Source organism: Staurois parvus, unplaced genomic scaffold (assembly GCF_062004578.1).
Source record: "Staurois parvus isolate SC_StPar_1 unplaced genomic scaffold, SC_StPar_1.0 ptg000096l, whole genome shotgun sequence".
NCBI lineage: Eukaryota > Metazoa > Chordata > Amphibia > Anura > Ranidae > Staurois > Staurois parvus.
This window is the reverse complement of record NW_028317892.1, coordinates 2,405,990-2,419,592: the sequence shown is the minus strand read 5'-3', so window position 1 is coordinate 2,419,592 and position 13,603 is coordinate 2,405,990.

The following is a 13,603-nucleotide window of genomic DNA, read 5'->3' as shown; positions in this document are numbered from 1 at the left end:
CAGTCCTCGTATCCAGCTTGTAAGAAGCCGTCGTTTCCCTGCAGTCAGGACTTCAGGAGTCGCAGTCCTCGTATTCCAGCTTGTAAGAAGCCGTCGTTTCACTGCAGTCAGGACTTCAGGAGTCGCAGTCCTCGTATCCAGCTTGTAAGAAGCCGTCGTTTCACTGTTCTGTCCTCCTTATGTGTGAAGGTACATAGCTTGACAGACAGCTAAACCTTTCTCGGCAATGAGTTGACAAAGAAGCAACGTCCAACTTTGTCTTTATTGCAAAGATATAAGAGGTGAAACTGAGAAACAGAAAATAAGGCGCTTAGTAACACTGTCTGCCATGTGACAAAGCATATTATACATTACAGTAAGGCAATGCACATATAAACACATGTAAGACATGTAGGTTACATAAAACACAGATGCATAAGATATAGACATGTGTGTAGACGTACCGACGATGCTATTGTGAACCTGAATGTGAGGGCTGGATCCTACCAGCATACCACAGGAATGGAGTCTGTGATGAGGAAATGGCTGCTATGAGCATGGCTGATGATGTAATCAGAGTTCATAGGCTACAAGCTATGGAAGCTGAAATGGGTCAAACTTCTACTGTGAAAAGATGCAGTGTATACAAACAGCCACTAGATGGAGCAGTTACACAATGAACAGAGAATTACAAACTGATAAGGCATACTAATAATGCCTAATTAACAAAGAACAAATTGCTGAAGGCATGACAGACGTTTTTTGGCTGGAAAAAAAAACAGAACTAGTGGGTTTCTTGAGGAGTTTTTTAGCTGTATAAACGTTCTAACGCTGAAAAATGCAGTAAAACGTGGTAAATCACGGCAAACCAGTGTTTTTGGACATTTTCTTTTTGGTAAAAAAATTGCGACAAACCAATGCTTTTGGACTTTTTTTTGTAAAAAAAAATCTTTAAAAAATGTAAATGTATAAAAACGCGGCTAAACGCTAAAACAAAAATGCTAAAAAATGCTGAAAAAGTCAGGTTTTTAACGTGACTTTACACAGCTAACGTTACCAGCATTATTAAAATACCCAGTGTGTATGGAGCCTAATGGGTATGAATCTAAACAGCGTGGAAGGGTTTCAGCCTGAGAAAAGAACACATTCTAATACTGACAGCTGTGTGCAGAGTGAAGTGCTAGAAAGCACAGTAAGAAGAAGCTTACTGAAGTCCAAGTGACAGAACTGAAGAACTTATAATTACGGTTTAAGCTTCTAGCGTGAAGACATGTTACTGTGTAGATTATTGGATATATTTAAAGCAATGAATGTGATGTTCACCCAGCATTGTCTTACTGATGCGACTATTTCAAATAACAATGATTTATTAACAGGCAATTAATGTTTGGTGAATGTCACATTCACTACTTTATTAATGTTCCTCTTAGTTTGTGTTTTGCACTAAGTATTATTTATATATACTGACTAATGTGTGTGCCTTATACCCCAGATCATTTGACCACAGAATGAACACCAAGACTAAGTCATGGAGGTAAATAGATACATGAATCCTGAAGGCACCATTTAGAATATGATGGGTAAAATAAAGCTGGACATACACTGATTGAAATTTGGCCACTTCAGCAGGGACTGGCTAAATTCTAATGAGAGTGTGGCAGTCCCCGCTCAACAAAAGTCAATTGTTTAATTGGCATCTGTTGAAGGAGTATGTTGGAAAATGCTTCTTGATCAACAGCTACAGCCATTGATCAGTGTAATCTGACAGCTGTCAGAAAAAAAATTTTGTTTGTATAGCGGAATCTATTGGTTTTTTTTTCAACCCGCTGGCTGAATGAAAAAGCTAAATATGTATGGCCAGCTTTTTGACCTACAGTAAATCTTTTTGACAAAATTCTATTTGGAGAAATGATGGGTTTGACTTCATTGATGGACCTTTCAGCTGTACTATAGCTTCTATGAACGACATGGGATCTATAAATGGAGGAGACAGAGCTATCAATTGTCTCACCATCCCCCATTTACAGATCCCGTGTCATGCAAAGTAGTTGTAGTACAGCCTCTATGAATGGTGGATCTGCCAGGAAATGGCAAGCATAGTCAAGCTCACTTGATGAGAGCTCATGCTGATCCTTTCACTGTATTAATCTCTGCTGCACCAGTAGGGGTGGGATGGGGGGGAGAATCAGAGGAAGGCTTCTCTTGAAAGAAGAAGAATCAACATGAAGGAGACATCATACTGACAGTTATGTCCCTTGTGCTGATTTTATGTTTTCCTTTTAGCTAAACTTGGGCTTTAAGACAAATGGTTATTGTTAAGAATTTCCGTAGCTTTAGCAAACTAAAAGTAATTAAGTTAGGACTTAGGTCTACTTTAAGATATACTGTATTTCACATAAACCAACCTTACAATTTACTCTTACTGGCTCTTTGATGGTAATACATGTGCGAAACATCTAATCATAGTAACGGGTTAACATTGAAAATGCTTAGAATACGCTGTTCTTTATCACTGAGAAATATCTGCTTTTTGGCCAATTAATGCAAAGAACCATGGTCCCTTCTAATGACACTGTTAACAAGCATCTACATGACCTCCCTGGATAATTATTCTAATAGGATAATTAGAACATATCATCCAGCTTTTCTAGGATTGAGCCATGTGTGCAAGAGTTATAATCTAGCTTTGCTGTAATATTTTGATTTTCAAAATCAATATGAATTGGGGTGTATGTAATTTAAATCCAAAGGAATTATATCAGGTTACATAATCACATCTTTTATTTTATCTCTTTGCTTCTGGCAATGCTTCACTTAAGTCTTAATTGACATTTTAGGTGTTCTTGGAATCATTGTTAAAAATTGCGTCTTATCTTATTATATTTTAGAACTGTGTGTTCATAATGCCTTTTATTATACTTTTCTTTTTTCACTATTATTAGTTTTTGATTCCTTAATGTGTGTATTCGGCAGTAAAAGGGTTACACATTTGTGCGTCTTTACACCACCCACAGACTTTACATTGTCTGGATCTTCACACCAGGGGCAGGATTTAATAGCTCCTTTGCTTTTTGCTGAACACACAATACACGCTACAAAAGAATAATCATCTATTCTGACTCTGGCTACTGTTCTCTTGACAAACCTCTGGTTTTATAGTGACAGACAAGTTTAATGAGATTTCTTCTGATAGGAAATTCACATTAGCTTGACAATATCTCTTGTATAGGGATAAGCGAATATGTCCCAGTTCAGTTTACAAATGTTCCTTGAACCCATCAAAAAGTCCAAACATTGCAAACTTTAATCTGAATTCTATTGAAGTCCATGGAGGGCAAATCTTGAAAATCAGTTCTGCCCATTTTCAAGGCTAATAGGCAAGGGAAATGTCAAAACAGGGCATTGGCACTGGCAAAGGTACCAATGAAATAAAAAAAAATGTACATAAGGGAGGAGGTCTTCCTCTTTATGTTACTCTGTTCTTCTGCCTGACCCTACTCTACCAGATCCCCCTTAGATGTTGTATTCTTAATAAATCGAATTTCACTAAAATTTGAGTTTTGTTTTCTCTGTGTAGCCCTACATATATGGTCTCAATAACACTGCAGGATAACAGAAATTGATGTCTACACAGTATGTCACCAGCTGTATTACGCCACAATTTAAGAGGGAGAGACTAGGTAGGTTTTTATCCTGAAATAACACTGTATTATTTCAGAAACAATAGCCAGAAATATTGTGCAGACTCAATGCACAATGAGGAAGCAGCTTCAATAGGTGACAATTTAAGAGGAAAATAAATAGAAAATAAAAAGTAGAGTGTACTATTGCAGAGGAAAATGCAAAGGCAGTTATTATCATGAAATAAAATTAGAGTGTTATTTTATAGACAATAGCCAGAATATTTTAGATCTGCTGGAGAGTATTTAAGCATCCTGATTAGGCCTCAATGTAAGAGGCAGCGATAAGGTTGTTTTTTCACTCTAAAAAAATTTTAGTGTATTTCAGAGAGACAATTGCCATAACTATTTTTGATTGCCAAAGCACTGATATAGGCTTAACATTAGGAGACCTAGAGCATGATTTACTCAGTATGTTTGTGAAACAGATAGTGCTGCAACCCAATGAATTAAAAAAAATCCCCTGAGCAAATGGGTATATGATCCACAGTCACAAAGCTGCATCAATAACGTCCAGATAGATGATCTGCAACTTTGTGTATTGCTCATAAACATCTTCCCTTTATTAACTGCGCCACAGTTACACATCCTTAGTATAGAAAGTTGATGCGTTTCAGCCTCAGTTGGCCTTAGTCATAACACTAAGTCTAAAGCTGACTGAGGCTGAAACTCAACTTTCTGTACTAAGGTTGTGTTACTGTGGAATAGATAGTAAAGTAAAGATTTTTATGAACAGTACACGGAGTTGTAAAACATCATGGCAGCACTTTGCTTGGGGGGGGGGGACTTGTGGTTCTGAGGAGTTCCTGAAAAGGCCATTGAGGAGGAGGGGATAAAGATTACTGCACCTCTATCAAAAAGGTGCAGGACACGGGGCAGCACCTCCAGCTGTGAAAACAGTAAATTTACCCAGTGGAATGTAAAATAAATATAATGTTCCTGCCCATGCTTGCTAGACTGTGTGTCTGCGGTCATGTGGACCCTGCCACTGACTGCATGGTCCAGCGACACTGAGACGCTACCTTACACATACTAGAGATGGGCACGGAGGACATTCTAGGCAAAAAAATGGTGACCGGGTACCAGGGGTGGACTGACAACTGATGGTATATAAAACTGAAAGTGATGAATATTGTAGTCACTTCCGGTTTCCCCTAATGTAATCAGTGCCATTTTGAAAAAAAAAAGCATCTGAACATACTGATCTTCATGTGATCAGATGCTTTTAAGGCAGAGGAGACACCTGGGGTCTAATAGACTACAGATCTCACCATAAAGAGTACCTGTCACTGCCTTTTGCTGTCACAAGTGAGGTTTACATTCCTTGTGACAGCAATAAAAGTGATTTAAAAAAAGTAAAAAGAAATACATATATTTAAAGCAGCATTTGTACATTAGTTATATTTATAGCACTAAGCACTGGGTGATACTGTATATGTTTTCTGTTATTTTTATAGCAGCCAGTCACGGAATTAGCACTGATAACATTTTATTGTTGGTATGACTTTATATTTGCACATTAGATATATTTATAGCACCAAGCACTTTGACACACAGATTCATCAGCTTGTTCAGTTAAGCTTTGTAAATTAAAGAGAAAAGCTGATTGGTTTCCATGCACAGCTGATCCAGATTCTGTATTCTCAAGACTTACTAAATTATCCTCAATGTATTGGAGCTGTGCTTTTTTTAAGAACTGGTTCACAATATGAACCGCACAGGAATATGCATGTGCATTCTTGTGCGATTCACATGCTATCCAGGTACAGTGTGAGTTGAATGAATTGGCTGAAATCAAGCCAGACAAAAAGTGGTGCATGCAGTACTTTAGAACATGCACAGCAACTGTATTTTTGGGGCTGTTGTGAGGGTGCTGGAAGTATAAGTGGGGGTGCTAATGCAGCACGCATAGCGTGCCACCTGCTGCGCTCTTGTAGGTATGGCCAAAAAGCGGGTGTGGCCAAATGTGGGCTTATCCAAGAAGTGGGTGGTTTTTCAAGGTCTAGCCCATTGTATAGACAAAATAGGGCCTTGGGGCACACTAAAATGATTGTTGGAGTAAAATAATCCCAGTAATGATACACAGATTTGCTGAACATTTCAAGTGTGGCACTAATAGAACTAAAGGGCTGTAACAAGCACTCATCAATAGATCCCGACTATGCCTGCCCTTTCTTCCCAGCTGCTATGGAGTTGTACTACAGCTTCTATGAATGAAATATGCTCTATAAATGGAGGGGGTGGACCTTTCAATCATTCACCTGTCCTCCATTCTTAAATCCTGTTCAATTCATAAAAGCTATAGTACAGCTTCCATGAAAGGAGCATAACTGCCTCCATAGCAAGTGGCTTGCTATGGTAGGCATTCAACAGGGGGAAGGAACCAGGAGCGCCAGAGGGGGACCTGAGAAGAGGAAGATTGTGACTGTTTTTTGCAAAATCATTGCACAGAGCAGGTAAGTATGACAAGTTTATTAGTTTACAATCACTTTAGGGTTATTAGTTAGGACTTGCGTTTTTGAAACCAAAAGCTTTATACCATGAATCTTTCACACGTTTTGGTGGTCTAACTGCAGTAAATTAATACTGTATATGATTATTCTGCAACATTTCTCAGTTACCTTAACATCCCTCCCAGCTTTCTAAGATTGGTAAAGTTACATCTTTTATTGCATGCTAAGGTAGTGAACAATGTCCCTGCTGCACCGTTGTTCATTCCATGAAGAATTCATGAGCCATTTTTATGCATATGTAGCACTACCCCCGCAGGGGCTGCTTGATAATACTTGTCCCCAGTGACCTTGCAAGCCTCCCGACACCTCTGACACTCTGGGTTCAAACATATTTCAACAGTAATCATAATGCAAGAGACATGATTCTTTATTAACACCTCTATTTTAGGCTTATTCAAAAGAGTAAACCACAGACTGAAGGTTTAGGAGGTACATCCCCAGTTAACACATAAAAGCAAAATATTGATAAAATGAAAATACCCAAATAGCAACGGTGAAAAGATTTTAGGTCACAAATGGTACGTTGTAACTATGTAACTGCAACACCAGCAGCAGGAGGGGATGAAAACGCTTGTTGACTTATCCGCTCCACCTGGGCCACTATATTATATATATATATATATATATATATATATATATATATATATATATAGGTGAAACTCGAAAAAATTAGAATATCGTGCAAAAGTTAATTTATTTCAGTAATGCAGCTTAAAAGGTGAAACTAATATATGAGATAGACTCATTACATGCAAAGCAAGATAGTTCAAGCCGTGATTTGTCATAATTGAGATGATTATGGCTTACAGCTCATGAAAACCCCAAATCCACAATCTCAGAAAATGAGAATATTGTGAAAAGGTGCAATATTCTAGGCTCAAAGTGTCCCACTCTAATCGGCTAATAAAGCCATAACACCTGCAAAGGGTTCCTGAGCCTTTAAATGGTCTCTCAGTCTGGTTCAGTAGGAATCACAATCATGGGAAAGACTGCTGACCAGACAGTTGTGCAGAAAACCATCATTGACACCCTCCATAAGGAGGGAAAGCCTCGAAAGGTAATTGCAAAAGAAGTTGGATGTTCCCAAAGTGCTGTATCAAAGCACATTAATAGAAAGTTATGTGGAAGGAAAAAGTATGGAAGAAAAAGGTGCAAAAGCAGCAGGGATGACCGCAGCCTGGAGAGGATTGTCAGGAAAAGGCCATTCAAAAGTGTTGGGGAATTTCACAAGGAGTGGACTGAGGCTGGAGTCAAATGTCGTATTCCTCCTGAACAACAAACAACGTCAGAAGCGTCTTACCTGGGCTAAAGAAAAACAGACCTGGTCTGTTGCTCAGTGGTCCAAAGTCCTCTTTTCTGATAAGAACAACTTTTGCATCTCATTTGGAAACCAAGGACCCAGAGTATGGAGGAAGAATGGAGAGGCACACACACTGCAAGATGCTTGAAGTCCAGTGTGAAGTTTCCACAGTCTGTGTTGATTTGGGGATCCATGTCATCTGCTGGTGTTGGTCCACTGTGCTTCATTAAGTCTAGGGTCAACGCAGCTGTCTACCAGGAGATTTTGGAGCACTTCATGCTTCCTTCCGCAGACGAGCTTAATGGGGATGCTGACTTCATTTTCCAGCAGGACTTGGCACCTGCCCACACTGCCAAAAGCACCAAAAACTGGTTCAATGACCATGGGATTACTGTGCTTGATTAGCCAGCAAACTCGCCTGACCTGAACCCCGTAGAGAATCTATGGGGCATTGCCAAGAGTAAGATGAGAGACATGAGACCGAACAATGCAGAAGAGCTGAAGGCCACTATTGAAGCATTCTGGTCTTCCAGAACACCTCAGCAGTGCCACAGGCTGATAGCTTCCATGCCACGCCACATTGAGGCAGTAATTGCTGCAAAAGGGGTCCAAACCAAGTACTGAGTACATATGCATGCTTATACTTTTCAGAGGTCTGATATTGTTCTATGTACAATCCTTGTTTTATTGATTGCATGTAATATTCTAATTTTCTGAGATTGTGGATTTGGGGTTTTCATGAGCTGTAAGCCATAATCATCACAATTATGACAAATCACGGCTTGAACTATCTTGCTTTTCTTGTAACGAGTCTATCTCATATATTAGTTTCACCTTTTAAGTTGCATTATTGAAATAAATGAACTTTTGCACGATATTCTAAATTTTCGAGTTTCACCTGTATATATGTACTATGCCATAAATGGATATAGACACCCTAATTTGGATAACAATGGCTTAGATGCAAAGAGGTCCCTTTAACTAGAAATAGCAACTTGAGTCCTGAGATGTTTAAAATTCCTGATGTGATAGTAGCCGTTGTTTGCTGCGTGCAAAGTTGGGGCCTGTCATGTTTCACATGACTGTCATATTGACTGTCATATGCCTTCAAGTGTTTCTATATTTTGTTTCTGCTCCTCCCTTTCCTTTGGTTTTGGGGTTTACTACAAATGCTGTGCCTCCACAGAACACTTTGCAAAGGACTGTAATCATCAAATGTGTAGAGTGTGACAGTGATGACCATGTGCAAGCTCTTCATCAATATTTGCACAACTCTACTACGCTCACAAACAATCTTCCTGAAGCAAAGCAAGGCGGGGAGTGCCCATATCAAGCAGCACCTACCACCCCAGTGTTCTCAACATGTACAGAGGTCTGCGGAGAAGGATTCGGTGACAAATCCTGTGCGAAGATATGCTTGGCCCATGTATACCCCAAAGGTCAACCTGAAAAGGCCATAAGACTGTATACTATTCTGGATGATCAGAGAGAGTAACAGATCTCTTCGAAGAACACAGTTTTTTGAACTGTTGAACATAACTGGAGATGCTCTGCATTATAGTCTAAGCACTTGTTCGGCACTACAGAAGTCTTAGGTAGGTAGTGGTCTTGTAGTTGCTCATCTGAATGACAATGTGGAAATACCTTTGCCCACTGTCTTTGCAACCAGATTCCAAGCATCAAAGAGGAGATCCCTACTCCTGAAGCTGCTTTTCACCATTCTCACTAAAAGCATATAGCCAACCAAATACCAGCCCTTGATGAAAGTGCCGATATCCTTCTGTTATTTAGTCGAGACATCCTAAGGGTGCACAAAGTTCGTCATCAAATCAACGGTCCACACAATGTACCTTATGCTCAGCATCTGGATCTAGGATGGGTCATCATAGGCAATCTCTGTCTAGACAAGGACAGGAGGTCCTACTCAGTCTCTTCCTTTAAAACAGATTTCCTGTCAAATGGACAAATAACTTGTTCTGCACAACAACCACATAAATATATTGTGAAAGAAAGACTGTTTGAAAAAGGTGCACAACAGCACATCATACAAGACAATAAGAAAACTCTTAATCTCTTGGATGACAACATCGGCAACACAGTGTTCGAGGTAACCACTAAAGACAATGAGTTGGCAACTACCATAGAAGACAAAGAAATCTTGAAAACCATGAGTAAAGAGTTCTACCAAGATGATTCCAACATTTGGGTAGCACCTCTACCATTTCGTACCCCAAGAAAGAGACTACCAAACAACAGGGTACATGCAGAATCTCGGTTTGTTTCTTTAAATCGCAGTTTGAACCAGAAGCATCAGATGAAAAAGCACTTTGTGGACTTTATGCAGAAGGTGTTTGAGATAGATCATGCTGAGCCTGCACCTCCTCTTATGAAAGGAGAAGAATGTTGGTATCTACCATGCTTTGGTGTCTACCATCCTCACAAACCTGATCAAATTAGGGTGGTCTTTGACTCAAGTGCTCATCATGAAGGCGTCTCCCTCAATGACAATCTTCTCACTGGGCCTAATCTGAACAACAATCTCATAGGAGTTTTACTTCGCTTCAGACAAGAGCCAATTGCTGTTATGGCTGACATTCAGCAGATGTTCCACTGTTTCATCGTCCATGAAGACTACAGAAACTTCCTCAGGTTCCGATGGTACCGCAATAATGATGTCAACGATGAAGTCATGCTGTATAGATAGCCCGCCCCCTTTCCCAGAAATGCATTGCAGCTCTAGCCTCATGTTATGGAGCAGGAAACATTATGATCTTTTGACCTATCGAATGTTCATTGTTGTAAGATTCTCTCAGTTTATGGAATAAACTTCACAAGATCTACAAGATGTCTTATCGATTGAGTCACTGACTGTGGTATCCAACTGAGGTTGAAGTTATCGCTATCTCATCACAACTGTAAGTTACAGAGATCACACTATCAATGCTTAGATTGGAGAGAGAACAGGGCCCATGTACAACACTGAGTAATGGTAATTCAATGAAGATAACAGATGGGCTTTAGTAAATGCTCAAACCCAAGATCTCCTGGTACTGCGGTGTAAAGATGTCTGCATGCAGTGTCTCTAGCGTGTTGTCAGAAAGAGGTTGGGGATCTGCCCTCTCACCAATCCCATGGATGGTATGGCCTCCTAGGAACAGGGTTCTTGCACAGGCTGTTCGGTGTTCACAGAGAAATTTAGAGTTACCGTCAGTGTCAGTGCTGCAAACAGAGATGACTAACTAAAGACTGGATAGTTACAGTCCCGATGCAGAGAAGCTGATGCGATCCCAATGTAGCGATCGGCTTCACCGCTGTGCTGAACTGGTATGCAAAGTCCCACAATAGTAGACAGCAATCTGTCTCTGGAGGAGGTATGGAATGCTAGGTAGATTTAGTTAAAGCAGAGTTCCAGTTGATTTAAAAAAAAAATAAAAGTCAGCAGCTGCAAAAACTGTAGCTGCTGACTTTTAAAATACACTTACCTGTCCCTTGGTTCCACGGTGTCCTCACCATGGCTGATTTCACCGGCCATCTTCTTTCCCCAGCACATCTTCAGCGTGGACACCCACCTGTGACAGCTTGCAGCTTCACAGTCGGGTGCCCACTGCGCATGCGTGAGTAGTGCTGCACTTTGTGAATGGTCCCGTATTCTTCTGGGACTTGTCACGTGAGATAGGGTTCAAGAGACAAAGGAATGTTTTACTGCTGTAAATCTTGTAAGGGTACTGTGCTCTGAGTTAAGGTTTTAAGGACTGATATTTTGAAGCAATTATTAACAATGTATCACTGACTTGTATGAAAAGGTGACTCATACAAGGTTTTAAAACAAGTGCTATTCTTTTTTTCTTCTACCTCTGCGTGGGTGAAACAAGGCCTAAAGCATATGCTGGTGTATAAACCGAACCGATATTTCCTGGCACACAGGTGATGCAGTGTTATGCCCCTGGGCAAAGAGCGGATTAGCAGAGGGAGCATGTGCCTGCAGCTTTCAGAAATACTGGTTTCTAGGAAAGATTTGATGATAAATCAATAATAAATTATAATGGGAAATGGTAAATAAAATTAAGCTAAGAAAAAGCAACGGGTAAACAACAGCATAACTGTCATCAGCAGAATACAGTAATAGTAGCTGTAAAAGATACACCAGTTTATGAGGAAAAAAAACATATGCATCTTTTTTTAAACATTACTAGCTGAGCAGAGAAAATGATCAATGAATAAAAATACAAATAACCTGCAACTGTGTACTATGCACACAGCTTTCATTGCCTATTGTTCTTTCCCATTTGTGTGCCTGCAGCTTTCCAAGTTTTATTAAAATTCAGTGAGTGCAACAACATGGGTATCAATTTTTTATTTACGTGATTTGTAATAGAAACACCGGTAATACCTAACCAATATCCACTACAGCTAACATCTTGCCACTAGCAGATATTATTCAGATGACATGAGAAGTCTTGATCATTAAAGCCCAACTTCAGCCAAATAATTTTTCTTTTGTTTTAAATAGAGTGCGTGAGATGTAGATCTTCTATTAAAGTGTTAAAGCGCCACTGCCATATTTGGCACCTTTTAGGAGGGAGCGGGGAGCGGATACCTGCTTTTGACAGGTCCCCGCTCCCACTTCTGGCTCAGTTTGTCACGGCTAAGTGAGCCGGAAGTTTGGCACCCTCCTCCCTCCCACAGTCTCCTGTGAACTTTCACAGATCCCAGGAGACAGCCGGACCAGTTAGGAGGTGCAGTGCGATTGGGCACCAGGCTGTGAAGCTGCAAGCTGTCACAGCCTGGTGCCCACAGTAGAGATTCCGGCGCTGTGGAGGAAAGAAGAGGAGAAGGGACGGACGGCATGGGTGAGAACATCGCTGGACTCTGGGACAGGTAAGTCTGTGTTTATTAAAAGTCAGCAGCTACAGTTTTTGTAGCTGCTGACTTTTAATAAACACAAAAATGGCTGGAACTTTGCTTTAAGCCCACAGCAGTAAAATTTGTATATGCAGTAAAGCATGCTCACTGTGGAACCTAAGGGGTTAATCCTTCTACATTGTGTAAAAAGGATGTTTGATCCTGTTTTCTCTGATCCTCCCCTTCTTCCAGTGTCTTCTAAATATCTCCTGATAGAACAAAAGCTCAGGGGCATGCTGCACATGCTCAGTTTGGTGTCTTTTTTTGGGGGGGGTTTCTTGGGAGAGTGCATGTGATCAGCACAGGGCCATTCAGCACTCTCCAGACAGAGGTCAGGGGTTCTGCATCTTCCTACAGGAGAATTAAAACTCCTCTTAACCAGTGCTTTGCTGGACACTGACAGAAGTCACAAGACTGCTCTAACTGCTGGTGAGAAAAGGTATTTAGCAGTTTATATTTACTAAAATAATTCCATTTCCATGTTCTGTGTACTGTAGGGGACCAGATATAGTAAATGCAGGGTCCTGGGTTTAGTAACACTTTAAGCTTTTATTGCTGTATTATTGATGTATTATCATTCCTGTACCAGTGATGCATTACAAAGATGAAGAAAAAACAAACTTTGGCTGGTGTTGGGCTGTAAAGTAGATGCCTCTTGGAGTGCTGAGCTACTAGGTTAGACTAATGCAGCAATGCTCAACCTTTTTTTGGTCAGGTCCCAAGATAACATTTTCTGGGGGTCGGCATTATTCATTGCTAAAATAACAATATTCTGGCATGTACTTTGATTAAGGGCTAAAACTTTCAAACTTCTTCATTTGGATCCCAACACATAAGGACAAACCTATCATAATCTACACTACCATATTGTCTAAATGCATTTTATTTATTTATTTTGTTCAGTATATATTTTTTAAAGGTATTCACATGGAGGATATGTATACAGCAGTAAAATGATCAGTTAAGACCAAAGGTACCAATATATGTAGCAAACAGTATACAACAGACCCATGTATATCAGTAGCATAACACATCATCAGAAGTGCCATGTGGACAAAATATAGTAATTACAGATCACAATAAAGTGAAATTATAACTCAAAAGGATGAAGAAAGACAAGGAGGAACTGGGTAAAATGGAAAAAAAGAAGGGGAAGGACCCAATCTCAACATAGCAGCAAATGCTTTATGGTAAACCAATGTAATTCTGGTTCTACAGCAGAACCCTGA